A 27,826-nucleotide genomic window follows, 5' to 3' on the forward strand; every position below is an offset into this window, starting at 1 on the left:
TAATCCTATTCCAGAGGAGCTCTTATGTTTCATTTGTAAAGAAATCATGACCAGCGCACTTGTTACTCCCTGCTGTGGAAACAGTTATTGTGACGAATGTAAGTGTTACTCCCATGTTTGTTAAAACCTGTTCTGATGATTCTGATTATAGCCAGGTATTAGAACAGCGTGACTGGAATGTGAGGAACATACATGCCCAGCGTGTCATCAGGCAGATGTTTCTCGTGGTGCTTTAATTGCCAGCAAGTGCCTCCGTCCAGGTAATGCAGTGACTTTTAGATAAACTGTTTGTAAGAAAAGTCTAGTCAGTCAATTAGGTGAAAGGGAAGAAAATACTACTTTACATCTCCTTCAAGGAGGCTAAATGGAATAAGGCTAAATTTACTTTGCAGATACGTTACCTGTTGTTACAGAAGCTGACAACTCTTGAGAGACAAGCTGGCAAATTCAGGTCACGCTTTTGTTTAACAGGATTGCCTCAGTTTCAAATTCAGTGTTAACACTGAAGTACTGTACATACAGATACTCTGAGTTACCAATCGTTAATGTCAGTGTTTAATGGGATGTGTTCATATATCACAGAAGGGTTTGGCTTGGAAGGGAACTTAAAGCCCATCCAGTCCCAACCCCGCTGCCACGGGCAGGGACACCTTCCACTAGCCCAGGTTGCCCAAAGGCCCGTCCAACCTGGCCTTGAACCCTTCCAGGGAGGGGGCAGCCACAGGTTCTCTGGGCAACCTGTGCCAGTGTCTCACCACCCTCACAGGGAGGAATTTCTTCCCGATACCTAAACTGAATATACCCGTATGTTGGTTTATTTTAGGATTGATAGTATAACGCAGAAGTAATTTTACTCTGTGGAGGCTTTTGTTCCTAGAGCTACAGAAGGTTCATGTTACCTCTTTGTAAATGTTTTTCTGCCTCTAGGCTGTGAACAACTTCAAAAATGGAACTGGTTACGCACAGAGGCTCTGTCAGCAGAGGCAGCAGCAGCAGCAGGCACCAGCACCTCCACCAGCACTCGTGGCTCTTACCCGTCCTGCTGCGCTGGTGGCTGCCACGGGACGTGCTCAATCTTCCCCCCTGTCAATCCGCGGTATGTGGGAAGAGAAGGTAAGTTTTCTTTCGCCTTATGCAGTGATTCTGGTGTTTTAGTAGAGGAAAGCGAATGAAGGAGGAGCATGGTGGCGAGCACTTCTTGTTCTCAACTTAGGCACATGTACCCGTGGGTGGTGACTCAGCCACCTCCTTGGGCAGCCTGTTCGAATGCTTGACAAGCCTTTCAGTGGAGAAATGTTCCCCAATAGCTGATGTAAACCTCCCCTGGTGCAACTTGAGGCCGTTGCTTCTCCTCCTATCGCTTGTTACTTGGGAAAAGAGACCAACACCCACCTTGCTCCAAGGTCCTTTCAGGGAGTTGTAGAGAGTGAGGAGGTCTCCCCGCAGCCTCCTCTTCCCCAGGCTAAACACCCCCAGTTCCCTCAGCCGCTCCTCACAGGACTTGTTCTGTAGAGCCTTCACCACCTTCGTTGCTCTTGTCTGGACGCACTCCAGCCCCTCAGTGTCTGTCTTGTAGTGAGGGGCCCAAAACTGAACACGGTATTCGAGGTGCGGCCTCACCAGAGCCGAGGACAGGGGGACCGTCGCTCCCCTGGTCCTGCTGCGATTTGTGACACAGCAGGGTGCCTTTGGCCTCCCTTGTCTAGGGAGGAGTTTGACAGAGCACAACGAGACTTAAAGAAGGAAGAGTGGGGGGTTGACTCAATGAAGTTGGGCTGTTTTTCATGCCTGTGTTTCGATGGCCTGTCGGACGGCAGTTACACTCGAGTGCATCTGACATCAGCAAAACTGACAGAGTGTTTGCTCCAATAGACTTTCTCGGTGCGGATGGTGAACATGCAAAACTAAACCAAGACGAATGTCATCCTGGAACTTCCCCTAAGACTTGCAGGAATTCTAAACTGGTTTTGCTTAAATAGCACGTCCACCTTTGCATCTGCAAGCAGTATGCATTTCCTCCTATTGGCCATGTTGTTTCTTGGTGTCTCTTTTGCAATAAAGGTCAAGCTATAATTGTATAGTAAAGGTCAAACTTATTTTAACAGGGAAAAGAAGAAGTCCAGACTTGATGAGTTTACAGATGATTCTGCTCAGGAACAGATGGAATCTAAAAAGACTCCAAAGGAGCGCAGGCGTTTGTTTTCCAGGTAACTGCTTTACATGTCTGTAACGGAGACGCTGGCTGTCTAGAGGAATCGGGAGGATCTGCACTGCCCCTCTCCAGATGGATTGGGTGATTCCAGGGGTTAGGAGGGAGAGGAGTTCCATATGTAGGTTACTAGCTCAACTAGGTCAGAGGTTACAGTTGACTGAGAGTTACAACTTGGCAGCAGTTGCTGAGGAGCAGGTGTCTCTTTTACTAAAGCTTCTCTCTGCAGTGACACCCTTCACCTCCTGACAGCCGTGAGGAGGCCAGAACCTGAAGAGGTCTAGTTGCTGGATTTTCTGCGTCTCCCTGTTCTGATTGTGACCGTTACCTCAAAGCACTTGGGAGGAGATATGGGAGAGAAATTGTCTTCAGCTCCTCTTTTGTTTATCTCCTGTGGGTACACGGGGAGATGTTAAGCTGGACTGCAAACCGGTGGCTTTCCTAGGAATTGCTTGACGTTGATCAATTTTTCTTAGGAACTAAAAGATCAGACTTGTTTGTGAGGAAATCTTAAATGGGTGAAGGACTTTGAGAGGAGGAACGATGCTAATGAACATATGCGGAAGAATGTGAAATGGTTCTTTAAACAATAATGAAAGAAAAACTTGTGAAGACAAAACTGGGGTAGCTGATGTTTCCTGTGCGCAGAATTCACTTGGGCAGGAGTCTGAATAGCTCTCTCTTAGTAATGCTGTCAGCATCTCTCCTGGAGTAATGGCGTTGAGTCCTATTACTAGAGGCTGACTTCAGAAGCTTTTAGAAATGACTTTTCCTGCAGTGCAGTCACTGCCCTTGGTTAGAGCCAGAGGTATGTGAAAATTTTGCTAGGACCTCTGGGCTAGAAGTGTGGATCAAGTGGTCCTGTATGTAAGATTGCACTTACAAGTATTCTGCATCCTGTACAAACTGCCGAATCAGTAGTGACGTTGAGTAGATGAAGCTGGCATTGTCAAGCTGACCTGTACTGTCTTCAGGCTAAACGGGGTTTTCTTGCCGTTTGATACTGCGCTGTAGCCATTAAGAGTTGCAGTTTCTGCATCTTACTGCACCAAAATAGTTGTGGAGTAGTGAAAAATGTTCCCGTAGCAGTAGAGGGCAGCACACGCCCCCTGAAATCAATCAAGGGCTGTGGTGTTACATGTGATAGAAGCCCGTGGAAATGGAGGTTCCCTTCCTGTATGTTTTTGCACTAACAAAGCAGTGGCTGTTCTGTCTTGTAAGCAGAAACTGTTACATGTTGACAAGTTCTTCCATTTGCAGTAGTAGTATGTCAGCAGCTCAAAGCAGCTTTGACAGAAGCATATGGAGAGTCAAAAACCAAAACAAATTTGGAGGAAAAAAATGGGGAGAGTGACTGTTTAGAATTCACTTTTTTTATTGACAGCAGTGCTGTCAATATAGTAAACTTTGCTGTTTCCACCCCCCCCCACCCCCCCCCACCCCCCCCCCCAGGTGTGTTTAGGAGAGTATTAGAGGATTCAGCCCTCTCACGAGCACCAACCAACAAAAACTGTGTCTTCACCTCGGGAACACGAGCGGTTACCCCTGGAAGCTACCGACCGAGACTCGCAGAAAGGCAAGTACCTTTCATCTTCTTGGACAACGTTTAGCACTTTTAAAATGACTATTACAGGGAGAAGCTATCACATAGTTTGCCCCTCCTCCCCACTTTTTAAATTTAAATGTTGATAAAAGATAGCGTATTACAAAGAGCATAAAAACACTTCAGTAATTTTCCCCCGTCTCTCTCTCTCTCTGTATACATGTAAACACAAATATATATATAGTGTCACACACGTCGTGACTACCTGTATCGATTGTAGGTGGCAAAGGTACAAACGGGCTGTTAACCCCATGTGTGCTTTCCTGAGATACACAACATAGGTCTTGCATCTACTTGTTCTTCAAGATCAAGATTTGTGTAGCCTAGTTTTAAGGGTCCTAAGGTAGGAATGTAGTTTCAATTCCCCATCAGGCCGTGCAGGCACTCTTATGGGGCTGTTTATTGCATCTGGATCATTTGTTTCCACACTGCTTCAGGCTGTGTTGCCAGAAACCAGGGGGTAGAGTGCTGGAGAATTCGTAAAGCTCTTCAAAGTGGATGCAGCTGTTGGATGCTCGGCAGCCTTTGGTTCAGCTCCCTTTTGCTTGGTAGATAGACTGTCCTAGTTCATGTTCAAGGGATCAAACCAAAGCAAAGCAAAACAAACCCTAAAGAAAGGCTGGTGTTAAAACTTCTCATTGGTGTCCGTGGTGACTCTGCTTTCACCAGCAAGTGCTGCTGTGTACACTCAATTAAACTGGGAGCTGCCCATGCCTGCTTGCGTAGATCTGAGTCCTCGTGTTAGGGTAAATGTTCTTTTGGCTGCATCTGTTCTCGCGTGATGTAAAAACGTGACAGATATTGGGAGCAACTGTTTAGGAGAATTACTATAAAGGAAGGAATTGCTGGTTTTATTTTGTCATGATGGACAAAAAAATAACTGATTGTAAGTCATGTCCGCTGCAGCTTATGCTTCCACAATACACTGCTCAGCTGATTTCTGTGTGCAAATGGCTTTGGAGGGGAATCCCAGGTGCGTGCTGTTGCTCTAGGGAGAAGCAGGCTGCAGCATGGGCTCAGAGGGCCAGGAGGTGCTTTGCCTTCATGTCACCAGAAGGAGAACGAGGAGTTGAAGAAGGGGCTCGAGAGCCAGAGACTGCAAGGAAGTTGCTGTACGAGATCCTTTTGCCTTGCTCTGTCTGACAGAAAAGCTGCCTCCTGCTCGCTGGGCCTTAGCCCGAAACACTGTGAGCACTCCTTGCTTGAGCCTGTGAGAGGGGAGAGGGTCCTTCCTCTGCCAGGGAGTGTGCTACTGTGGGCTGGCTTGTTCTGAATAGATGATGGGCAGTTGTCGTGTTGGGATTGCATGGTGACAATCTATACTGTTGACTCCCTGAACGGTTTTTCATTTCTGTCCCCGTTTCCTTCTCCAGCTATTTTTAATACATCGATTAAAACCACAGAGTTTTAAACCTACATTTGACTGGAACATCATCTGTCGGTTTTGGCTGCAAACATTTTATTTCCTAAAAATAAGTCGCCTTTTCATCCGAACACTTAAAAGATTTCTAGCCAGTGCAGTACTATTGTATTGGGGTGTTTTTAATAAGTTTCTCGACGTGTTTCAGTGTGTGCACTTAATTTCTACTTCACTTAGTATTTTGAAAACAGTCTTAAGCTGAACAGGGGTTTCATGCTTGGGAGAGAAAAAGAGCAGATCTTGACTCGAAAGCAGCTTTTCAAAGGGAAAGGTGAACTGTTTTGTTTCTTTTTGGATTGTTATTCCGGTAGCACAAACTTCTTGTTTTCTCAGGATTTTGTTACCTCTGGAAAAAAAACCCCTTAGTATTGCTTCGCTTCCTCCTTCTCTGGTTGGCTTGTTTGTTGTTGGTTTGTTGTTTGTGTTGTTTTGTTTTTTTTTTTTTTCCTCACTCCCTCCAGAGGAAGTGCTCAGACTGTTATCTTTTAGGAAGACGTTTTAATTTGTGACTCAGAGGTCTGCAGAAGTCACTAAAAACATTTTCTGTGCATCCAAAGGCTGTTTATCCTTTATAATATGAAAGGAAAGATTTTTAACCTTCATCGGAGAATACAAAGTATTCCAGATGGGTGTGGTTTGCTTTCTATTCGGTGTTCCTGTAGCCTGTTGCTTTGGAAGTGCAGGTAATAAGCTTTTCAGTTGAGTAAAGGAGTGCTGGTGCTTTTTTGTTTTTCTGCCCCTAGAAATCTAGTGCTTAATCGTGCTGCGCTGTGCTGTAGAAGTTGTGGACGCTGTGCTGTTCTCCAGAATGCCCCTTAGGCTGCCGCTGCAAGTAGGTCATTGAAAATAATAACCTTAGGCTTTAAAAATATGGAAAAGTTAACGATGCATAAAGTTTAGAGTGGTTCCCTTCAGGTTTTTGGGTTGGTTTGGGGTTTTTTTTCCTTCTTTAAGATGGCACTGGTTGCAGTGATCTTAGTTTACTACGTGCCTAACTGTCTTAGTGTGGACGTGGATCCTTCCTGCCTGCTATTTGAGTTTACTGGCAGACATACTTACGAGAGCTGTTTGGCGTTGTGGAGTGTATGTATGTATGTGTATAAAGATGCATGTAAATGTGTATGAAAATAAAAAGACCCACAGTGCCCTCCCCACATCCTTAGTTTTTCCTGACCTGTACTTCAGCGTTAGCAAGATTTTAAAGTGACCCAAGTGTTGCTATTGCAAATGTTTCCATGTTTGTCGAACTATTGTGATGAAATAAATTTAAAAAGTCATCAAAGCACTGAACGTTTTGTTGCTTGGCCTGCAATTGTACAGGTTTTCCCTGTCTACTATCTATTCCTTTTTTCAGGATTCGCTGTATATTTTTACCATATGAAATGGAAAGAGATTTCTGTCTTACTGTTGGCTTTTGATAGGTATTTTTTCCTTGGGGAATTGCCCAGCAATTAAGCCACAGACTTTGGAATTCAGTTGATGGACAGTTTGCATGTCTGTGTCCAAATATTGATGCTAAGAAGCCATCGTACAGTTCATGTTGATAACTTTATGAAAAGCCTCCCTTTTTACCCGAGGAGCCGTCCTCTTCCTCTTCCTCCTCCTCCTCCTCCTCCTCCTCCTCAGATAATCCTATTCCAGAGGAGCTCTTATGTTTCATTTGTAAAGAAATCATGACCAGCGCACTTGTTACTCCCTGCTGTGGAAACAGTTATTGTGACGAATGTAAGTGTTACTCCCATGTTTGTTAAAACCTGTTCTGATGATTCTGATTATAGCCAGGTATTAGAACAGCGTGACTGGAATGTGAGGAACATACATGCCCAGCGTGTCATCAGGCAGATGTTTCTCGTGGTGCTTTAATTGCCAGCAAGTGCCTCCGTCCAGGTAATGCAGTGACTTTTAGATAAACTGTTTGTAAGAAAAGTCTAGTCAGTCAATTAGGTGAAAGGGAAGAAAATACTACTTTACATCTCCTTCAAGGAGGCTAAATGGAATAAGGCTAAATTTACTTTGCAGATACGTTACCTGTTGTTACAGAAGCTGACAACTCTTGAGAGACAAGCTGGCAAATTCAGGTCACGCTTTTGTTTAACAGGATTGCCTCAGTTTCAAATTCAGTGTTAACACTGAAGTACTGTACATACAGATACTCTGAGTTACCAATCGTTAATGTCAGTGTTTAATGGGATGTGTTCATATATCACAGAAGGGTTTGGCTTGGAAGGGAACTTAAAGCCCATCCAGTCCCAACCCCGCTGCCACGGGCAGGGACACCTTCCACTAGCCCAGGTTGCCCAAAGGCCCGTCCAACCTGGCCTTGAACCCTTCCAGGGAGGGGGCAGCCACAGGTTCTCTGGGCAACCTGTGCCAGTGTCTCACCACCCTCACAGGGAGGAATTTCTTCCCGATACCTAAACTGAATATACCCGTATGTTGGTTTATTTTAGGATTGATAGTATAACGCAGAAGTAATTTTACTCTGTGGAGGCTTTTGTTCCTAGAGCTACAGAAGGTTCATGTTACCTCTTTGTAAATGTTTTTCTGCCTCTAGGCTGTGAACAACTTCAAAAATGGAACTGGTTACGCACAGAGGCTCTGTCAGCAGAGGCAGCAGCAGCAGCAGGCACCAGCACCTCCACCAGCACTCGTGGCTCTTACCCGTCCTGCTGCGCTGGTGGCTGCCACGGGACGTGCTCAATCTTCCCCCCTGTCAATCCGCGGTATGTGGGAAGAGAAGGTAAGTTTTCTTTCGCCTTATGCAGTGATTCTGGTGTTTTAGTAGAGGAAAGCGAATGAAGGAGGAGCATGGTGGCGAGCACTTCTTGTTCTCAACTTAGGCACATGTACCCGTGGGTGGTGACTCAGCCACCTCCTTGGGCAGCCTGTTCGAATGCTTGACAAGCCTTTCAGTGGAGAAATGTTCCCCAATAGCTGATGTAAACCTCCCCTGGTGCAACTTGAGGCCGTTGCTTCTCCTCCTATCGCTTGTTACTTGGGAAAAGAGACCAACACCCACCTTGCTCCAAGGTCCTTTCAGGGAGTTGTAGAGAGTGAGGAGGTCTCCCCGCAGCCTCCTCTTCCCCAGGCTAAACACCCCCAGTTCCCTCAGCCGCTCCTCACAGGACTTGTTCTGTAGAGCCTTCACCACCTTCGTTGCTCTTGTCTGGACGCACTCCAGCCCCTCAGTGTCTGTCTTGTAGTGAGGGGCCCAAAACTGAACACGGTATTCGAGGTGCGGCCTCACCAGAGCCGAGGACAGGGGGACCGTCGCTCCCCTGGTCCTGCTGCGATTTGTGACACAGCAGGGTGCCTTTGGCCTCCCTTGTCTAGGGAGGAGTTTGACAGAGCACAACGAGACTTAAAGAAGGAAGAGTGGGGGGTTGACTCAATGAAGTTGGGCTGTTTTTCATGCCTGTGTTTCGATGGCCTGTCGGACGGCAGTTACACTCGAGTGCATCTGACATCAGCAAAACTGACAGAGTGTTTGCTCCAATAGACTTTCTCGGTGCGGATGGTGAACATGCAAAACTAAACCAAGACGAATGTCATCCTGGAACTTCCCCTAAGACTTGCAGGAATTCTAAACTGGTTTTGCTTAAATAGCACGTCCACCTTTGCATCTGCAAGCAGTATGCATTTCCTCCTATTGGCCATGTTGTTTCTTGGTGTCTCTTTTGCAATAAAGGTCAAGCTATAATTGTATAGTAAAGGTCAAACTTATTTTAACAGGGAAAAGAAGAAGTCCAGACTTGATGAGTTTACAGATGATTCTGCTCAGGAACAGATGGAATCTAAAAAGACTCCAAAGGAGCGCAGGCGTTTGTTTTCCAGGTAACTGCTTTACATGTCTGTAACGGAGACGCTGGCTGTCTAGAGGAATCGGGAGGATCTGCACTGCCCCTCTCCAGATGGATTGGGTGATTCCAGGGGTTAGGAGGGAGAGGAGTTCCATATGTAGGTTACTAGCTCAACTAGGTCAGAGGTTACAGTTGACTGAGAGTTACAACTTGGCAGCAGTTGCTGAGGAGCAGGTGTCTCTTTTACTAAAGCTTCTCTCTGCAGTGACACCCTTCACCTCCTGACAGCCGTGAGGAGGCCAGAGCCTGAAGAGGTCTAGTTGCTGGATTTTCTGCGTCTCCCTGTTCTGATTGTAACCGTTACCTCAAAGCACTTGGGAGGAGATATGGGAGAGAAACTGTCTTCAGCTCCTCTTTTGTTTATCTCCTGTGGGTACACGGGGAGATGTTAAGCTGGACTGCAGACCGGTGGCTTTCCTAGGAATTTCTTGACGTTGATCAATTTTTCTTAGGAACTAAAAGATCAGACTTGTTTGTGAGGAAATCTTAAATGGGTGAAGGACTTTGAGAGGAGGAACGATGCTAATGAACATATGCGGAAGAATGTGAAATGGTTCTTTAAACAATAATGAAAGAAAAACTTGTGAAGACAAAACTGGGGTAGCTGATGTTTCCTGTGCGCAGAATTCACTTGGGCAGGAGTCTGAATAGCTCTCTCTTAGTAATGCTGTCAGCATCTCTCCTGGAGTAATGGCGTTGAGTCCTATTACTAGAGGCTGACTTCAGAAGCTTTTAGAAATGACTTTTCCTGCAGTGCAGTCACTGCCCTTGGTTAGAGCCAGAGGTATGTGAAAATTTTGCTAGGACCTCTGGGCTAGAAGTGTGGATCAAGTGGTCCTGTATGTAAGATTGCACTTACAAGTATTCTGCATCCTGTACAAACTGCCGAATCAGTAGTGACGTTGAGTAGATGAAGCTGGCATTGTCAAGCTGACCTGTACTGTCTTCAGGCTAAACGGGGTTTTCTTGCCGTTTGATACTGCGCTGTAGCCATTAAGAGTTGCAGTTTCTGCATCTTACTGCACCAAAATAGTTGTGGAGTAGTGAAAAATGTTCCCGTAGCAGTAGAGGGCAGCACACGCCCCCTGAAATCAATCAAGGGCTGTGGTGTTACATGTGATAGAAGCCCGTGGAAATGGAGGTTCCCTTCCTGTATGTTTTTGCACTAACAAAGCAGTGGCTGTTCTGTCTTGTAAGCAGAAACTGTTACATGTTGACAAGTTCTTCAATTTGCAGTAGTAGTATGTCAGCAGCTCAAAGCAGCTTTGACAGAAGCATATGGAGAGTCAAAAACCAAAACAAATTTGGAGGAAAAAAATGGGGAGAGTGACTGTTTAGAATTAAATTTTTCTTTTTTTTTTTTTTTATTTTTTGTATTGTGGGGTTTTTTTGAGGTCCAAGGTTCCCTTGCTCTAGAAGTTCATATACGTACTGCGAGGGAAGATCACATTCTTCCCGCCCCTGCTCCTGACTCAGGGATTTTCTCTAATTAGTACTTTGCCTGTGCTGTTGAATTCTAACTCAATTGAGTTTATATTGAGTTTACTTGTAGTAATACAAGTCACCTTTTTTTTACATTTAATGAAAATATTAAGACATGATTTCAAAGAATAACCAACATAGGGTAGAGGGAAACCTGGCTTGGTGTGTCTTTAATTAGGTGTGTTGCATATTACAAGCCATGTCAGGTCACTGGAAATGAACTTGGTTGGTCAATACAGCAGACAGCTCACTTCTATGTTTTCTTTCTCATACTGTATGCCTCAGAAAGCTCAAGAAATGAAAGATAAGAAAAAATCAGGAAAGGTTCAAAGAGGCAATGGTTATTAAAGACATACACCTTAAGAAAATACGCCACAGGTTAGTTGCAGGAGTTTTTGGCGAAGAAATAGCAGCAGGTTGCTGACAAACTCGTGATGCAGCAAGTAGATTCCCTCTCCATGTTTTAAGGTTTCTTGGTCCTTGAAATGAGACCTGAGAGGACTCTGTGGGTTTTTTCCTCCTCCAGCTCCAAAGTAAGCTCTTTATCACTTCATCATAACGTCGCTGCCACGCAGCTTTGCAGAATGAAGGGGACATGGGGACACCAAGGTGGCTGTTGGGGACATTCCCATCCATGAGATGTCCCCCACGTTGATGTCTCATTATCTTGAGGGACCCCAAGGTGGCTCTTAGTGATGTCCCCATCCTCGGGGTGTCCCCCCCGTTGACACCCCATGACCTCGAGGACCCCAAGCTGGCACTTGGGGCCATCCCCATCCCTGGGGTGCTCCCCACTTTGATGCCCCACGACTGGGAGGGGACCAGGGTGTCCCCAGGGTGTCTGTGGTGACGTCTCCATCCCTGGAGTGTCCCCAACATTGACACCTGTCACCTTACAGGGTAATTTGGCAGAAAATAAACCCCCTTGCGTCCCAGTTTATCCTCAGGTGTCAGAGGGGCTGGGGGCAGCTACGTTTAGATTCTGAGTGATACCAACTTGTCACTGTTCTTGTCACTTGCTCCTTCCAACCTCCACCCTCCCGCGTGACTCTGGGCTTGGGTTTCCCTCCTAAAGCAACTGGACTCAGCCCTGACGCCCACTGGGAAGGGTGCTGGGACAAGGGATGATCCCAAACCGCTCTGCCGGGGTCCTTACTTCTCCATGCAGGAACAGGAACGACGCAACACCAATATGATGATCAGATCGTCTGTTTATTTCCCAATCCTGGTTACATTTATATTCTACTAAGTTCCGTACACGCGCTCATCTATCTTCTAATAGGCTACAGGTTATCTGCACGCGCTGTTCGTGCGCCTCTACAAGCATTTGCATTGGTTAATTGCAATTAGTACGTAAAGCCCAAAACTTGCCAAAAACTCCCTTATCTCATACCCTGTTTTGCTCAGACTTGTGTGCTTTTGCTGACCACAGATGTTTCTCACTTCTCTGCTATCTTGTGTGTTTTTGCCAGCCTTATTTTGCTGGCCTTGTCTTCATCCTTGCATTCTTCTGCCTGCACTAACTTCCCTCCAGCGTGGCCCAGACTCCTACACCGCTCCCTGAGGATTCATCTCAGAACAACAGCTCCCCACTCCAGAATATCTTGTGGCAGACTCAGTCGCAAGAGAGAAAAGATCTTTTTATTGTAGACAGCAACCGCGGTGGCCCCGGAGTCACAGTGTTTCATGCAGGGAGAATGAATCGGCACCTGCAACAACAGAGTCAGAAAGCTCTGGTGAATCCATGACGGCAGGAAGAGGCAGGGTTTTGTTGCCCTCTCTCTGGGGAACACCGTTTATGAGGAATTGCTTACAGCCCAGAGGAGAGAGCCGTTGCTGGCATTGGCTATGGGCATGCACCTGGGCTGCCTGACCTGCTGCACCTTCCTGCATCTTTTCGCTGCCCCTCCAGCGCCTGTGGAAGGAGGGCTGGGGCCCCCCTGGCCAGGCTGGCTGACCTGGGTGGGCCGGGGCAGCGTGCCATCCTCCTCCTCCTCCTCCTCCTCCTCCTCCCCCTCCTCCTTCTCCTCCTCCTCCTCCTCCTTCTCCATCCTCCTCCTCCCCCACCTCCTGCTGCTGCTGCTCCCTCCTGACCTGGGTGGGCCGGGGCAGCGTGCCCCCCGCCTCCTCCTCCTCCTCCTCCTCCTCCTCCTCTTCTTCCTCCTCCTCCTCCTCTTCCTCCTGCTGCTTCTGCTGCTCCCTCCTGCTGCAAACGGAAAGAGAGAAGAGCCCGTCAGTGGATGCCACCAGGCCAGCACTCCCGGAGCCTGCCCTGCCCTGCCCTGCCCTGCCTGCAGCGCGTTGCTGAGCGGTGCGGCAGGACGGGCAGGGAGCCGGCAGCTGGAACCATGGCTCCGGCTCAACAGCTCCGGCTCGGGGGCTCCTGAGAGTCGGCGTGTCCGTGGGACAGCCTGGCCCAGCCCTGGCCCTCTCCTCCTCCAGGCTGTGGGCAGCACCAGAGGCTGCATGTCCCTGCAGAACCACGTCCAGCGGCTGGTGCAGGCGCTGTCCTTCCTCCTCCGGCTGACGTCCTCTCTCAGGCTGCCCAACCTGCACAGGGACACTTAAGGGACAAGGGAGGACAGCCCAGCTGCTTGCAGGAGGGGTCTTTCTTTCCCAAACTCACCTGGTGAGAGGCAAAGTCCCCCTTTGCTGCTCGATGGGACCGTCGGAGGCCCTTGCTTGAGATCAACCTGCAAGAACCAGGCTGCACTTAAGAGAGCAACGCCGCAGCAGAAAGGGCCACCAGCCCACCATCCTACTGCTCGCCCATCCCTGCACCCCGGCACAGCCAGAGGGGAAAGGCAGCCATTCTCCCCTCTGCCTGTCCCTCCACCAGCCTCTCCAGGCTCCTGGTGCTGAACAGCCTCCACTGGGCAAGAGAGCAGCAGTGGCAGAAGGGGAACAGCGATGCCTGTGCTGCTCGGCAGGAGGAGCAGTGCTGGGGACAGCGCCCGGGCCAGAGAGATACTCACGGCATGGCGGCAGCTCCGCTCCTTCTCCAGGAGTTGGAGTGACGGGACGAGGGTCACTCGGGGTTTCTTGGCTCCTTCTGGTGTCCTGTGTACCGGGAAGGGACAGGGAGAGAGCTGGGTGAGCCCCAAGCTGCCTCGGCATAGAAAGCTGGTCATCCATGGTGCTGTCACCACTTTGACCGTCCTCCCCGTTCCTTCTCCCTCCCCCAGATTCCTGTGCCGAGCATGACCTCGTACGGTACGGAGTGTCCCCGTGCTCAGCTGGGGTCAGCTCTCCTGGCAGCCCTGCGCCCTCCCAGCTTCCTGTGCAGAGCCTGGGAAAATGAAAAATCCTTGACTTAGGACGAGCACTACTTAGCACCGACTATAGCATCAGCATGTTATCAGCATCATTCTCCTACTAAACCCAAAGTACAGCACTGGACCAGCTCCTAGGAAGAAAACTAACTCTGTCCCAGCCAGAACCAGCACAGGCATCTTCCTTCTTTGGTGCTCTGCTGCTCTTCTCTGCGCACTGCCAGGGCGGGTCTGGCTTCCCCTTCACGCACCCGTTGGGGAGCTGAGGCGAGAGCTGGGTGAGGACAGCCACCCCCCACGTGCTTCCTCATCCTCAGGCTGAAAAAATGCCACCTCCAGGCCCCAGTTACCTTGATGGCCTCCAGGGGAGTCCAACAGCCTCCAGTGGTACTCGCTGGTCTCTGGCGGTCCTCGGTGGTCCTTGGCGGTCCTCAGTGGTCCTTGGGGTTCTGCGGCGGTCCTCGGGCATCCTCGGTGGTCCTCAGTGGTCCTCGGTGGTCCTTGACGTTCCTCGGTGGTCCTCAGGGGGCTCCAGCAGTCCTCGGTGGTCCTCGGTGGGCTCCAACAGGCTCCAAGGGACTCCTCCCGGCACTATGGCGCTGCCAGACAGAAAATGGCAGCCCCTCTCCTTGCCTCTTTGGGCTTAGGGCAGAGGAGATGGCCCCCGTTATGAGGGGAGGGGGTGGGGGTGGGAAAGCCGGGCTCATCTGCGGCTTGATGTGATGAGCTTACCGGGTGTCGGAGTGGCTGGTCCCCTCGGGGCTAGCACCAGTTGAGGGGGGGGGGGGGGGGGGGGCGCTATTGGGAGGCCGGCCGAGAGCCCCCCCGCGCCCTGTGGCGCTTTGGGCACCCGGCCATGGTGCTGCAGTGCCCCATCAGCCCTGCAGGAGATGGATCCACCTCCATCGGCTCCTCCTCTTCTCGAGGTGGATCCACCTGCATGGGCTCCTCCTCTTCTTGAGGAGGATCCACCTCCATGGGCTCCTCCTCCACTTGAGGAGGATCCACCTCCATGGGCTCCTCCTCCGCTCGAGGAGGATCCACCTCCATGGGCTCATGGCCCCGCTGTGGCAGGTCAACCTCCATGGGCTCAACTGACCTGCCAGAGCTGCTGCTGCTCCCATCAGCCCTCTTGCGTTTTTGGGGCTGGGGAGCCATCCTCACTGGTTCAAAGAACCTTTTTTTTGCTCGTCCCACTGTCTGTGGGCTCCTCTACAAATCACACCTGCTGCCACAAGCTCGATTGCACAGCGAGCTGTGGGCCAGCTGCAGGGGTTGTGTAATGGGCAGCTGCTGACGTCACCAACGATCACTGCTGGGATTGGCCCCTGAGGCCCAGGTGAGGGCCCCTGAAGCCCAGGTGAAGGCCCCTGAGGCCCAGGTGTCCCCTGAGGCCCTGAAGGCCCCGTGCCAGGCACCATTTTCTTGCCAGAGAGCAGGGCTGCCCCTCGGGCACCGGGACGGCCTCCAGCTCCCCTGGTGTGCCCTGGGCTCCAGCCCCCTGCTCAGGCCAGACCTGGGGTCCTCTCAACGGGCCAGTGGCCCACAGTGTGCCGGCAGGGCTGGGGAGTCTCCATCACCCTCCAACCACTGGGCTGCTGTGAGTGGCACCGTCCCCAGAGCTGACAGGAGCAGAGAGGGGCAGATGGAAGGAGAGGGCCTGGCGTCCTCTGGGCTGCTGCGCAGGGGGGACGGGAGGCGTCCGCTGTAGGGCCACCGAGGTCCTTGGGGCCTGGAGGAGGGGTTTGGCTCTGAGGCTGGGAAGGCCCGTGGGGGATGGCTGTCCCCGGCTCATTGTGGCCTCAGCTGCCGAAGGGGCGGGTGAAGGTGAAGCCGGAGCTGCCCCGGCCTTGCACAAAGAACGGCTGCAGGTCAGCTGTGAGTCCAGACAAGCATATGGGACTGATTTGATCTTGGCTACGGGCTCTTCAGGGGAGTGCTCAGGGCGAAGGCTGTGGTGGTGGGTTTGTGTGTGGCGGGGTTTGGTAGCAGGAGAGGGGCTACAGGGGTGGCTGCTGTGAGAAGCTTCTGGAAGTCAGACCTGCCTCTGGCCAAGGCCGAGCCAATTAGTGACGGTGGCTGCGCCTCTGGATTAAGATACTGAAGAAGGGAAACCTGGGAGGAGGAGGGGAGTGAGGGAAATACCTCTGCAAACACCGAGGTCAGAGCAGCTAAAGGAGGAGGGGGAGGTGCGCTGCGGCAGAGACTCCCCTCAGCCCGTGGGGAGAGGGCAGGCTGTGCCCACAGCCCATGGCCATCAGTGGTGGAGCAGATGCCCTCCTGCAGCCCAGGGAGGACCCCACGCCGGAGCATTTTCTACCTCCTGCGAAATGCCTGGCTGTATATTTCAACAGTGGTAGAATTCACAAACCTCTTTTTCATTAAATAGAGCTAAAAATACGATCCATGGTTCAGATGGCCATCAAATACTCTTCAAAATTTCTCAGAATTCGGGGGTGAAATTACAAGTTTAGGAGGTACTTCTCTGGGAAACAGACTTTTGAACAGGGGCTCTACACACTCGTCACTGAAGTCACAGGTTTGTTCACAAAAGACAGTGGGGTGACTTCAACGGAAATAATTTCTTCAGCTGGTTTCCCAAACTCTGTAGGCAGTGTCATTTTACTACAGAAAGTTATTCTTAAACCTAGCAAAGAGAATCCATACAACACTCTTCACGTAAACTGAATGTCTATGTGTATCTATTTTTAAAGATATATTTTTTAATTTTTTAAAATGTAGTTAAACTGTTGAATGTATCTCACTCAGAGATGCGAGATTCATAGGGAAGGAATGAATTGCGCATTCCCGGAGAGTGAGAGAACGACCTACTCTCACGTGCGCACTCCGCAAACTGCTGTGCTAGTTCTCAGGCAGCCCCAAGCTGCTCCTCACTTTCCCCTGCCCTTCAGGCTGGCTGGCAGGGCTGCCTGTTCATGCTTCCTAACTCGGTTTCAGTCTGAGTAAGCCACAGGAACCTCAACAATACAAGAAGTAGGGCTTTGTTAATCATAGCAGCCTTACCTGAGATAGCCAAGGAGCACTCCCTTCGCCAGCTCTGCTGGCAGACACTGCAGGAGAGGAACTTTGGGCAGAGGTTTTGTGACAAGCACTCCCTGGCGACATGTTTCATCAGAAGATTTCCTTTTGGGGGTAACTGAAGGTGGTTTTGAATCAGTTTCGATCAACAAACATTTGCTTCTTAATATGTGTCATCACTGCAAGTCCATTGCGCTTGCAAATACCGAATAGCAAGGAATCAATTTGCTGGCCAGAAGCAGAGGTTGCAGTCAGAAAAAGAGAAGGGCTGTGACCAAAGTGAAATTCCTTGTGGTGGTTGGTTATTAAGAATTGCTGAAGGTCTTTGTATAGCTGTCTAGTGATCCTTGAAAAATATTTCCTACAGATGTTCCTAACTGGGTGCCTAAGACTGCTGCAGCTATTGAAGAGGAAAGGGCAATAAAGGAAATATGCTACAAATCTGGTAAGTCCAAACTTAGTCACTCTTTCCTAAACAGCAGTGCTGTCAATATAGTAAACTTTGCTGTTTTCACCCCACCCCATCCCCCCCCACACCCCCCCCCAGGTGTGTTTAGGAGAGTATTAGAGGATTCAGCCCTCTCACGAGCACCAACCAACAAAAACTGTGTCTTCACCTCGGGAACACGAGCGGTTACCCCTGGAAGCTACCGACCGAGACTCGCAGAAAGGCAAGTACCTTTCATCTTCTTGGACAACGTTTAGCACTTTTAAAATGACTATTACAGGGAGAAGCTATCACATAGTTTGCCCCTCCTCCCCACTTTTTAAATTTAAATGTTGATAAAAGATAGCGTATTACAAAGAGCATAAGAACACTTCAGTAATTTTCCCCCGTCTCTCTCTCTCTCTGTATACATGTAAACACAAATATATATCTATAGTGTCACACACGTCGTGACTACCTGTATCGATTGTAGGTGGCAAAGGTACAAACGGGCTGTTAACCCCATGTGTGCTTTCCTGAGATACACAACATAGGTCTTGCATCTACTTGTTCTTCAAGATCAAGATTTGTGTAGCCTAGTTTTAAGGGTCCTAAGGTAGGAATGTAGTTTCAATTCCCCATCAGGCCGTGCAGGCACTCTTATGGGGCTGTTTATTGCATCTGGATCATTTGTTTCCACACTGCTTCAGGCTGTGTTGCCAGAAACCAGGGGGTAGAGTGCTGGAGAATTCGTAAAGCTCTTCAAAGTGGATGCAGCTGTTGGATGCTCGGCAGCCTTTGGTTCAGCTCCCTTTTGCTTGGTAGATAGACTGTCCTAGTTCATGTTCAAGGGATCAAACCAAAGCAAAGCAAAACAAACCCTAAAGAAAGGCTGGTGTTAAAACTTCTCATTGGTGTCCGTGGTGACTCTGCTTTCACCAGCAAGTGCTGCTGTGTACACTCAATTAAACTGGGAGCTGCCCATGCCTGCTTGCGTAGATCTGAGTCCTCGTGTTAGGGTAAATGTTCTTTTGGCTGCATCTGTTCTCGCGTGATGTAAAAACGTGACAGATATTGGGAGCAACTGTTTAGGAGAATTACTATAAAGGAAGGAATTGCTGGTTTTATTTTGTCATGATGGACAAAAAAATAACTGATTGTAAGTCATGTCCGCTGCAGCTTATGCTTCCACAATACACTGCTCAGCTGATTTCTGTGTGCAAATGGCTTTGGAGGGGAATCCCAGGTGCGTGCTGTTGCTCTAGGGAGAAGCAGGCTGCAGCATGGGCTCAGAGGGCCAGGAGGTGCTTTGCCTTCATGTCACCAGAAGGAGAACGAGGAGTTGAAGAAGGGGCTCGAGAGCCAGAGACTGCAAGGAAGTTGCTGTACGAGATCCTTTTGCCTTGCTCTGTCTGACAGAAAAGCTGCCTCCTGCTCGCTGGGCCTTAGCCCGAAACACTGTGAGCACTCCTTGCTTGAGCCTGTGAGAGGGGAGAGGGTCCTTCCTCTGCCAGGGAGTGTGCTACTGTGGGCTGGCTTGTTCTGAATAGGTGATGGGCAGTTGTCGTGTTGGGATTGCATGGTGACAATCTATACTGTTGACTCCCTGAACGGTTTTTCATTTCTGTCCCCGTTTCCTTCTCCAGCTATTTTTAATACATCGATTAAAACCACAGAGTTTTAAACCTACATTTGACTGGAACATCATCTGTCGGTTTTGGCTGCAAACATTTTATTTCCTAAAAATAAGTCGCCTTTTCATCCGAACACTTAAAAGATTTCTAGCCAGTGCAGTACTATTGTATTGGGGTGTTTTTAATAAGTTTCTCGACGTGTTTCAGTGTGTGCACTTAATTTCTACTTCACTTAGTATTTTGAAAACAGTCTTAAGCTGAACAGGGGTTTCATGCTTGGGAGAGAAAAAGAGCAGATCTTGACTCGAAAGCAGCTTTTCAAAGGGAAAGGTGAACTGTTTTGTTTCTTTTTGGATTGTTATTCCGGTAGCACAAACTTCTTGTTTTCTCAGGATTTTGTTACCTCTGGAAAAAAAAAACCCTTGGTATTGCTTCGCTTCCTCCTTCTCTGGTTGGCTTGTTTGTTGTTGGTTTGTTGTTTGTGTTGTTTTGGTTTTTTTTTTTCTCACTCCCTCCAGAGGAAGTGCTCAGACTGTTATCTTTTAGGAAGACGTTTTAATTTGTGACTCAGAGGTCTGCAGAAGTCACTAAAAACATTTTCTGTGCATCCAAAGGCTGTTTATCCTTTATAATATGAAAGGAAAGATTTTTAACCTTCATCGGAGAATACAAAGTATTCCAGATGGGTGTGGTTTGCTTTCTATTCGGTGTTCCTGTAGCCTGTTGCTTTGGAAGTGCAGGTAATAAGCTTTTCAGTTGAGTAAAGGAGTGCTGGTGCTTTTTTGTTTTTCTGCCCCTAGAAATCTAGTGCTTAATCGTGCTGCGCTGTGCTGTAGAAGTTGTGGACGCTGTGCTGTTCTCCAGAATGCCCCTTAGGCTGCCGCTGCAAGTAGGTCATTGAAAATAATAACCTTAGGCTTTAAAAATATGGAAAAGTTAACGATGCATAAAGTTTAGAGTGGTTCCCTTCAGGTTTTTGGGTTGGTTTGGGTTTTTTTTTCCTTCTTTAAGATGGCACTGGTTGCAGTGATCTTAGTTTACTACGTGCCTAACTGTCTTAGTGTGGACGTGGATCCTTCCTGCCTGCTATTTCAGTTTACTGGCAGACATACTTACGAGAGCTGTTTGGCGTTGTGGAGTGTATGTATGTATGTGTATAAAGATGCATGTAAATGTGTATGAAAATAAAAAGACCCACAGTGCCCTCCCCACATCCTTAGTTTTTCCTGACCTGTACTTCAGCGTTAGCAAGATTTTAAAGTGACCCAAGTGTTGCTATTGCAAATGTTTCCATGTTTGTCGAACTATTGTGATGAAATAAATTAAAAAAGTCATCAAAGCACTGAACGTTTTGTTGCTTGGCCTGCAATTGTACAGGTTTTCCCTGTCTACTATCTATTCCTTTTTTCAGGATTCGCTGTATATTTTTACCATATGAAATGGAAAGAGATTTCTGTCTTACTGTTGGCTTTTGATAGGTATTTTTTCCTTGGGGAATTGCCCAGCAATTAAGCCACAGACTTTGGAATTCAGTTGATGGACAGTTTGCATGTCTGTGTCCAAATACTGATGCTAAGAAGCCATCGTACAGTTCATGTTGATAACTTTATGAAAAGCCTCCCTTTTTACCCGAGGAGCCGTCCTCTTCCTCTTCCTCCTCCTCCTCCTCCTCCTCCTCCTCAGATAATCCTATTCCAGAGGAGCTCTTATGTTTCATTTGTAAAGAAATCATGACCAGCGCACTTGTTACTCCCCGCTGTGGAAACAGTTATTGTGACGAATGTAAGTGTTACTCCCATGTTTGTTAAAACCTGTTCTGATGATTCTGATTATAGCCAGGTATTAGAACAGCGTGACTGGAATGTGAGGAACATACATGCCCAGCGTGTCATCAGGCAGATGTTTCTCGTGGTGCTTTAATTGCCAGCAAGTGCCTCCGTCCAGGTAATGCAGTGACTTTTAGATAAACTGTTTGTAAGAAAAGTCTAGTCAGTCAATTAGGTGAAAGGGAAGAAAATACTACTTTACATCTCCTTCAAGGAGGCTAAATGGAATAAGGCTAAATTTACTTTGCAGATACGTTACCTGTTGTTACAGAAGCTGACAACTCTTGAGAGACAAGCTGGCAAATTCAGGTCACGCTTTTGTTTAACAGGATTGCCTCAGTTTCAAATTCAGTGTTAACACTGAAGTACTGTACATACAGATACTCTGAGTTACCAATCGTTAATGTCAGTGTTTAATGGGATGTGTTCATATATCACAGAAGGGTTTGGCTTGGAAGGGAACTTAAAGCCCATCCAGTCCCAACCCCGCTGCCACGGGCAGGGACACCTTCCACTAGCCCAGGTTGCCCAAAGGCCCGTCCAACCTGGCCTTGAACCCTTCCAGGGAGGGGGCAGCCACAGGTTCTCTGGGCAACCTGTGCCAGTGTCTCACCACCCTCACAGGGAGGAATTTCTTCCCGATACCTAAACTGAATATACCCGTATGTTGGTTTATTTTAGGATTGATAGTATAACGCAGAAGTAATTTTACTCTGTGGAGGCTTTTGTTCCTAGAGCTACAGAAGGTTCATGTTACCTCTTTGTAAATGTTTTTCTGCCTCTAGGCTGTGAACAACTTCAAAAATGGAACTGGTTACGCACAGAGGCTCTGTCAGCAGAGGCAGCAGCAGCAGCAGGCACCAGCACCTCCACCAGCACTCGTGGCTCTTACCCGTCCTGCTGCGCTGGTGGCTGCCACGGGACGTGCTCAATCTTCCCCCCTGTCAATCCGCGGTATGTGGGAAGAGAAGGTAAGTTTTCTTTCGCCTTATGCAGTGATTCTGGTGTTTTAGTAGAGGAAAGCGAATGAAGGAGGAGCATGGTGGCGAGCACTTCTTGTTCTCAACTTAGGCACATGTACCCGTGGGTGGTGACTCAGCCACCTCCTTGGGCAGCCTGTTCGAATGCTTGACAAGCCTTTCAGTGGAGAAATGTTCCCCAATAGCTGATGTAAACCTCCCCTGGTGCAACTTGAGGCCGTTGCTTCTCCTCCTATCGCTTGTTACTTGGGAAAAGAGACCAACACCCACCTTGCTCCAAGGTCCTTTCAGGGAGTTGTAGAGAGTGAGGAGGTCTCCCCGCAGCCTCCTCTTCCCCAGGCTAAACACCCCCAGTTCCCTCAGCCGCTCCTCACAGGACTTGTTCTGTAGAGCCTTCACCACCTTCGTTGCTCTTGTCTGGACGCACTCCAGCCCCTCAGTGTCTGTCTTGTAGTGAGGGGCCCAAAACTGAACACGGTATTCGAGGTGCGGCCTCACCAGAGCCGAGGACAGGGGGACCGTCGCTCCCCTGGTCCTGCTGCGATTTGTGACACAGCAGGGTGCCTTTGGCCTCCCTTGTCTAGGGAGGAGTTTGACAGAGCACAACGAGACTTAAAGAAGGAAGAGTGGGGGGTTGACTCAATGAAGTTGGGCTGTTTTTCATGCCTGTGTTTCGATGGCCTGTCGGACGGCAGTTACACTCGAGTGCATCTGACATCAGCAAAACTGACAGAGTGTTTGCTCCAATAGACTTTCTCGGTGCGGATGGTGAACATGCAAAACTAAACCAAGACGAATGTCATCCTGGAACTTCCCCTAAGACTTGCAGGAATTCTAAACTGGTTTTGCTTAAATAGCACGTCCACCTTTGCATCTGCAAGCAGTATGCATTTCCTCCTATTGGCCATGTTGTTTCTTGGTGTCTCTTTTGCAATAAAGGTCAAGCTATAATTGTATAGTAAAGGTCAAACTTATTTTAACAGGGAAAAGAAGAAGTCCAGACTTGATGAGTTTACAGATGATTCTGCTCAGGAACAGATGGAATCTAAAAAGACTCCAAAGGAGCGCAGGCGTTTGTTTTCCAGGTAACTGCTTTACATGTCTGTAACGGAGACGCTGGCTGTCTAGAGGAATCGGGAGGATCTGCACTGCCCCTCTCCAGATGGATTGGGTGATTCCAGGGGTTAGGAGGGAGAGGAGTTCCATATGTAGGTTACTAGCTCAACTAGGTCAGAGGTTACAGTTGACTGAGAGTTACAACTTGGCAGCAGTTGCTGAGGAGCAGGTGTCTCTTTTACTAAAGCTTCTCTCTGCAGTGACACCCTTCACCTCCTGACAGCCGTGAGGAGGCCAGAACCTGAAGAGGTCTAGTTGCTGGATTTTCTGCGTCTCCCTGTTCTGATTGTGACCGTTACCTCAAAGCACTTGGGAGGAGATATGGGAGAGAAATTGTCTTCAGCTCCTCTTTTGTTTATCTCCTGTGGGTACACGGGGAGATGTTAAGCTGGACTGCAAACCGGTGGCTTTCCTAGGAATTGCTTGACGTTGATCAATTTTTCTTAGGAACTAAAAGATCAGACTTGTTTGTGAGGAAATCTTAAATGGGTGAAGGACTTTGAGAGGAGGAACGATGCTAATGAACATACGCGGAAGAATGTGAAATGGTTCTTTAAACAATAATGAAAGAAAAACTTGTGAAGACAAAACTGGGGTAGCTGATGTTTCCTGTGCGCAGAATTCACTTGGGCAGGAGTCTGAATAGCTCTCTCTTAGTAATGCTGTCAGCATCTCTCCTGGAGTAATGGCGTTGAGTCCTATTACTAGAGGCTGACTTCAGAAGCTTTTAGAAATGACTTTTCCTGCAGTGCAGTCACTGCCCTTGGTTAGAGCCAGAGGTATGTGAAAATTTTGCTAGGACCTCTGGGCTAGAAGTGTGGATCAAGTGGTCCTGTATGTAAGATTGCACTTACAAGTATTCTGCATCCTGTACAAACTGCCGAATCAGTAGTGACGTTGAGTAGATGAAGCTGGCATTGTCAAGCTGACCTTTACTGTCTTCAGGCTAAACGGGGTTTTCTTGCCGTTTGATACTGCGCTGTAGCCATTAAGAGTTGCAGTTTCTGCATCTTACTGCACCAAAATAGTTGTGGAGTAGTGAAAAATGTTCCCGTAGCAGTAGAGGGCAGCACACGCCCCCTGAAATCAATCAAGGGCTGTGGTGTTACATGTGATAGAAGCCCGTGGAAATGGAGGTTCCCTTCCTGTATGTTTTTGCACTAACAAAGCAGTGGCTGTTCTGTCTTGTAAGCAGAAACTGTTACATGTTGACAAGTTCTTCCATTTGCAGTAGTAGTATGTCAGCAGCTCAAAGCAGCTTTGACAGAAGCATATGGAGAGTCAAAAACCAAAACAAATTTGGAGGAAAAAAATGGGGAGAGTGACTGTTTAGAATTCACTTTTTTTATTGACAGCAGTGCTGTCAATATAGTAAACTTTGCTGTTTCCACCCCCCCCCACCCCCCCCCACCCCCCCCCCCCAGGTGTGTTTAGGAGAGTATTAGAGGATTCAGCCCTCTCACGAGCACCAACCAACAAAAACTGTGTCTTCACCTCGGGAACACGAGCGGTTACCCCTGGAAGCTACCGACCGAGACTCGCAGAAAGGCAAGTACCTTTCATCTTCTTGGACAACGTTTAGCACTTTTAAAATGACTATTACAGGGAGAAGCTATCACATAGTTTGCCCCTCCTCCCCACTTTTTAAATTTAAATGTTGATAAAAGATAGCGTATTACAAAGAGCATAAAAACACTTCAGTAATTTTCCCCCGTCTCTCTCTCTCTCTGTATACATGTAAACACAAATATATATATAGTGTCACACACGTCGTGACTACCTGTATCGATTGTAGGTGGCAAAGGTACAAACGGGCTGTTAACCCCATGTGTGCTTTCCTGAGATACACAACATAGGTCTTGCATCTACTTGTTCTTCAAGATCAAGATTTGTGTAGCCTAGTTTTAAGGGTCCTAAGGTAGGAATGTAGTTTCAATTCCCCATCAGGCCGTGCAGGCACTCTTATGGGGCTGTTTATTGCATCTGGATCATTTGTTTCCACACTGCTTCAGGCTGTGTTGCCAGAAACCAGGGGGTAGAGTGCTGGAGAATTCGTAAAGCTCTTCAAAGTGGATGCAGCTGTTGGATGCTCGGCAGCCTTTGGTTCAGCTCCCTTTTGCTTGGTAGATAGACTGTCCTAGTTCATGTTCAAGGGATCAAACCAAAGCAAAGCAAAACAAACCCTAAAGAAAGGCTGGTGTTAAAACTTCTCATTGGTGTCCGTGGTGACTCTGCTTTCACCAGCAAGTGCTGCTGTGTACACTCAATTAAACTGGGAGCTGCCCATGCCTGCTTGCGTAGATCTGAGTCCTCGTGTTAGGGTAAATGTTCTTTTGGCTGCATCTGTTCTCGCGTGATGTAAAAACGTGACAGATATTGGGAGCAACTGTTTAGGAGAATTACTATAAAGGAAGGAATTGCTGGTTTTATTTTGTCATGATGGACAAAAAAATAACTGATTGTAAGTCATGTCCGCTGCAGCTTATGCTTCCACAATACACTGCTCAGCTGATTTCTGTGTGCAAATGGCTTTGGAGGGGAATCCCAGGTGCGTGCTGTTGCTCTAGGGAGAAGCAGGCTGCAGCATGGGCTCAGAGGGCCAGGAGGTGCTTTGCCTTCATGTCACCAGAAGGAGAACGAGGAGTTGAAGAAGGGGCTCGAGAGCCAGAGACTGCAAGGAAGTTGCTGTACGAGATCCTTTTGCCTTGCTCTGTCTGACAGAAAAGCTGCCTCCTGCTCGCTGGGCCTTAGCCCGAAACACTGTGAGCACTCCTTGCTTGAGCCTGTGAGAGGGGAGAGGGTCCTTCCTCTGCCAGGGAGTGTGCTACTGTGGGCTGGCTTGTTCTGAATAGGTGATGGGCAGTTGTCGTGTTGGGATTGCATGGTGACAATCTATACTGTTGACTCCCTGAACGGTTTTTCATTTCTGTCCCCGTTTCCTTCTCCAGCTATTTTTAATACATCGATTAAAACCACAGAGTTTTAAACCTACATTTGACTGGAACATCATCTGTCGGTTTTGGCTGCAAACATTTTATTTCCTAAAAATAAGTCGCCTTTTCATCCGAACACTTAAAAGATTTCTAGCCAGTGCAGTACTATTGTATTGGGGTGTTTTTAATAAGTTTCTCGACGTGTTTCAGTGTGTGCACTTAATTTCTACTTCACTTAGTATTTTGAAAACAGTCTTAAGCTGAACAGGGGTTTCATGCTTGGGAGAGAAAAAGAGCAGATCTTGACTCGAAAGCAGCTTTTCAAAGGGAAAGGTGAACTGTTTTGTTTCTTTTTGGATTGTTATTCCGGTAGCACAAACTTCTTGTTTTCTCAGGATTTTGTTACCTCTGGAAAAAAAACCCCTTAGTATTGCTTCGCTTCCTCCTTCTCTGGTTGGCTTGTTTGTTGTTGGTTTGTTGTTTGTGTTGTTTTGTTTTTTTTTTTTCCTCACTCCCTCCAGAGGAAGTGCTCAGACTGTTATCTTTTAGGAAGACGTTTTAATTTGTGACTCAGAGGTCTGCAGAAGTCACTAAAAACATTTTCTGTGCATCCAAAGGCTGTTTATCCTTTATAATATGAAAGGAAAGATTTTTAACCTTCATCGGAGAATACAAAGTATTCCAGATGGGTGTGGTTTGCTTTCTATTCGGTGTTCCTGTAGCCTGTTGCTTTGGAAGTGCAGGTAATAAGCTTTTCAGTTGAGTAAAGGAGTGCTGGTGCTTTTTTGTTTTTCTGCCCCTAGAAATCTAGTGCTTAATCGTGCTGCGCTGTGCTGTAGAAGTTGTGGACGCTGTGCTGTTCTCCAGAATGCCCCTTAGGCTGCCGCTGCAAGTAGGTCATTGAAAATAATAACCTTAGGCTTTAAAAATATGGAAAAGTTAACGATGCATAAAGTTTAGAGTGGTTCCCTTCAGGTTTTTGGGTTGGTTTGGGGTTTTTTTTCCTTCTTTAAGATGGCACTGGTTGCAGTGATCTTAGTTTACTACGTGCCTAACTGTCTTAGTGTGGACGTGGATCCTTCCTGCCTGCTATTTCAGTTTACTGGCAGACATACTTACGAGAGCTGTTTGGCGTTGTGGAGTGTATGTATGTATGTGTATAAAGATGCATGTAAATGTGTATGAAAATAAAAAGACCCACAGTGCCCTCCCCACATCCTTAGTTTTTCCTGACCTGTACTTCAGCGTTAGCAAGATTTTAAAGTGACCCAAGTGTTGCTATTGCAAATGTTTCCATGTTTGTCGAACTATTGTGATGAAATAAATTTAAAAAGTCATCAAAGCACTGAACGTTTTGTTGCTTGGCCTGCAATTGTACAGCTTTTCCCTGTCTACTATCTATTCCTTTTTTCAGGATTCGCTGTATATTTTTACCATATGAAATGGAAAGAGATTTCTGTCTTACTGTTGGCTTTTGATAGGTATTTTTTCCTTGGGGAATTGCCCAGCAATTAAGCCACAGACTTTGGAATTCAGTTGATGGACAGTTTGCATGTCTGTGTCCAAATATTGATGCTAAGAAGCCATCGTACAGTTCATGTTGATAACTTTATGAAAAGCCTCCCTTTTTACCCGAGGAGCCGTCCTCTTCCTCTTCCTCCTCCTCCTCCTCCTCCTCCTCAGATAATCCTATTCCAGAGGAGCTCTTATGTTTCATTTGTAAAGAAATCATGACCAGCGCACTTGTTACTCCCTGCTGTGGAAACAGTTATTGTGACGAATGTAAGTGTTACTCCCATGTTTGTTAAAACCTGTTCTGATGATTCTGATTATAGCCAGGTATTAGAACAGCGTGACTGGAATGTGAGGAACATACATGCCCAGCGTGTCATCAGGCAGATGTTTCTCGTGGTGCTTTAATTGCCAGCAAGTGCCTCCGTCCAGGTAATGCAGTGACTTTTAGATAAACTGTTTGTAAGAAAAGTCTAGTCAGTCAATTAGGTGAAAGGGAAGAAAATACTACTT

Source organism: Strix aluco, chromosome 4 (genome assembly GCF_031877795.1).
Source record: "Strix aluco isolate bStrAlu1 chromosome 4, bStrAlu1.hap1, whole genome shotgun sequence".
NCBI classification, from domain to species: Eukaryota; Metazoa; Chordata; class Aves; order Strigiformes; family Strigidae; genus Strix; species Strix aluco.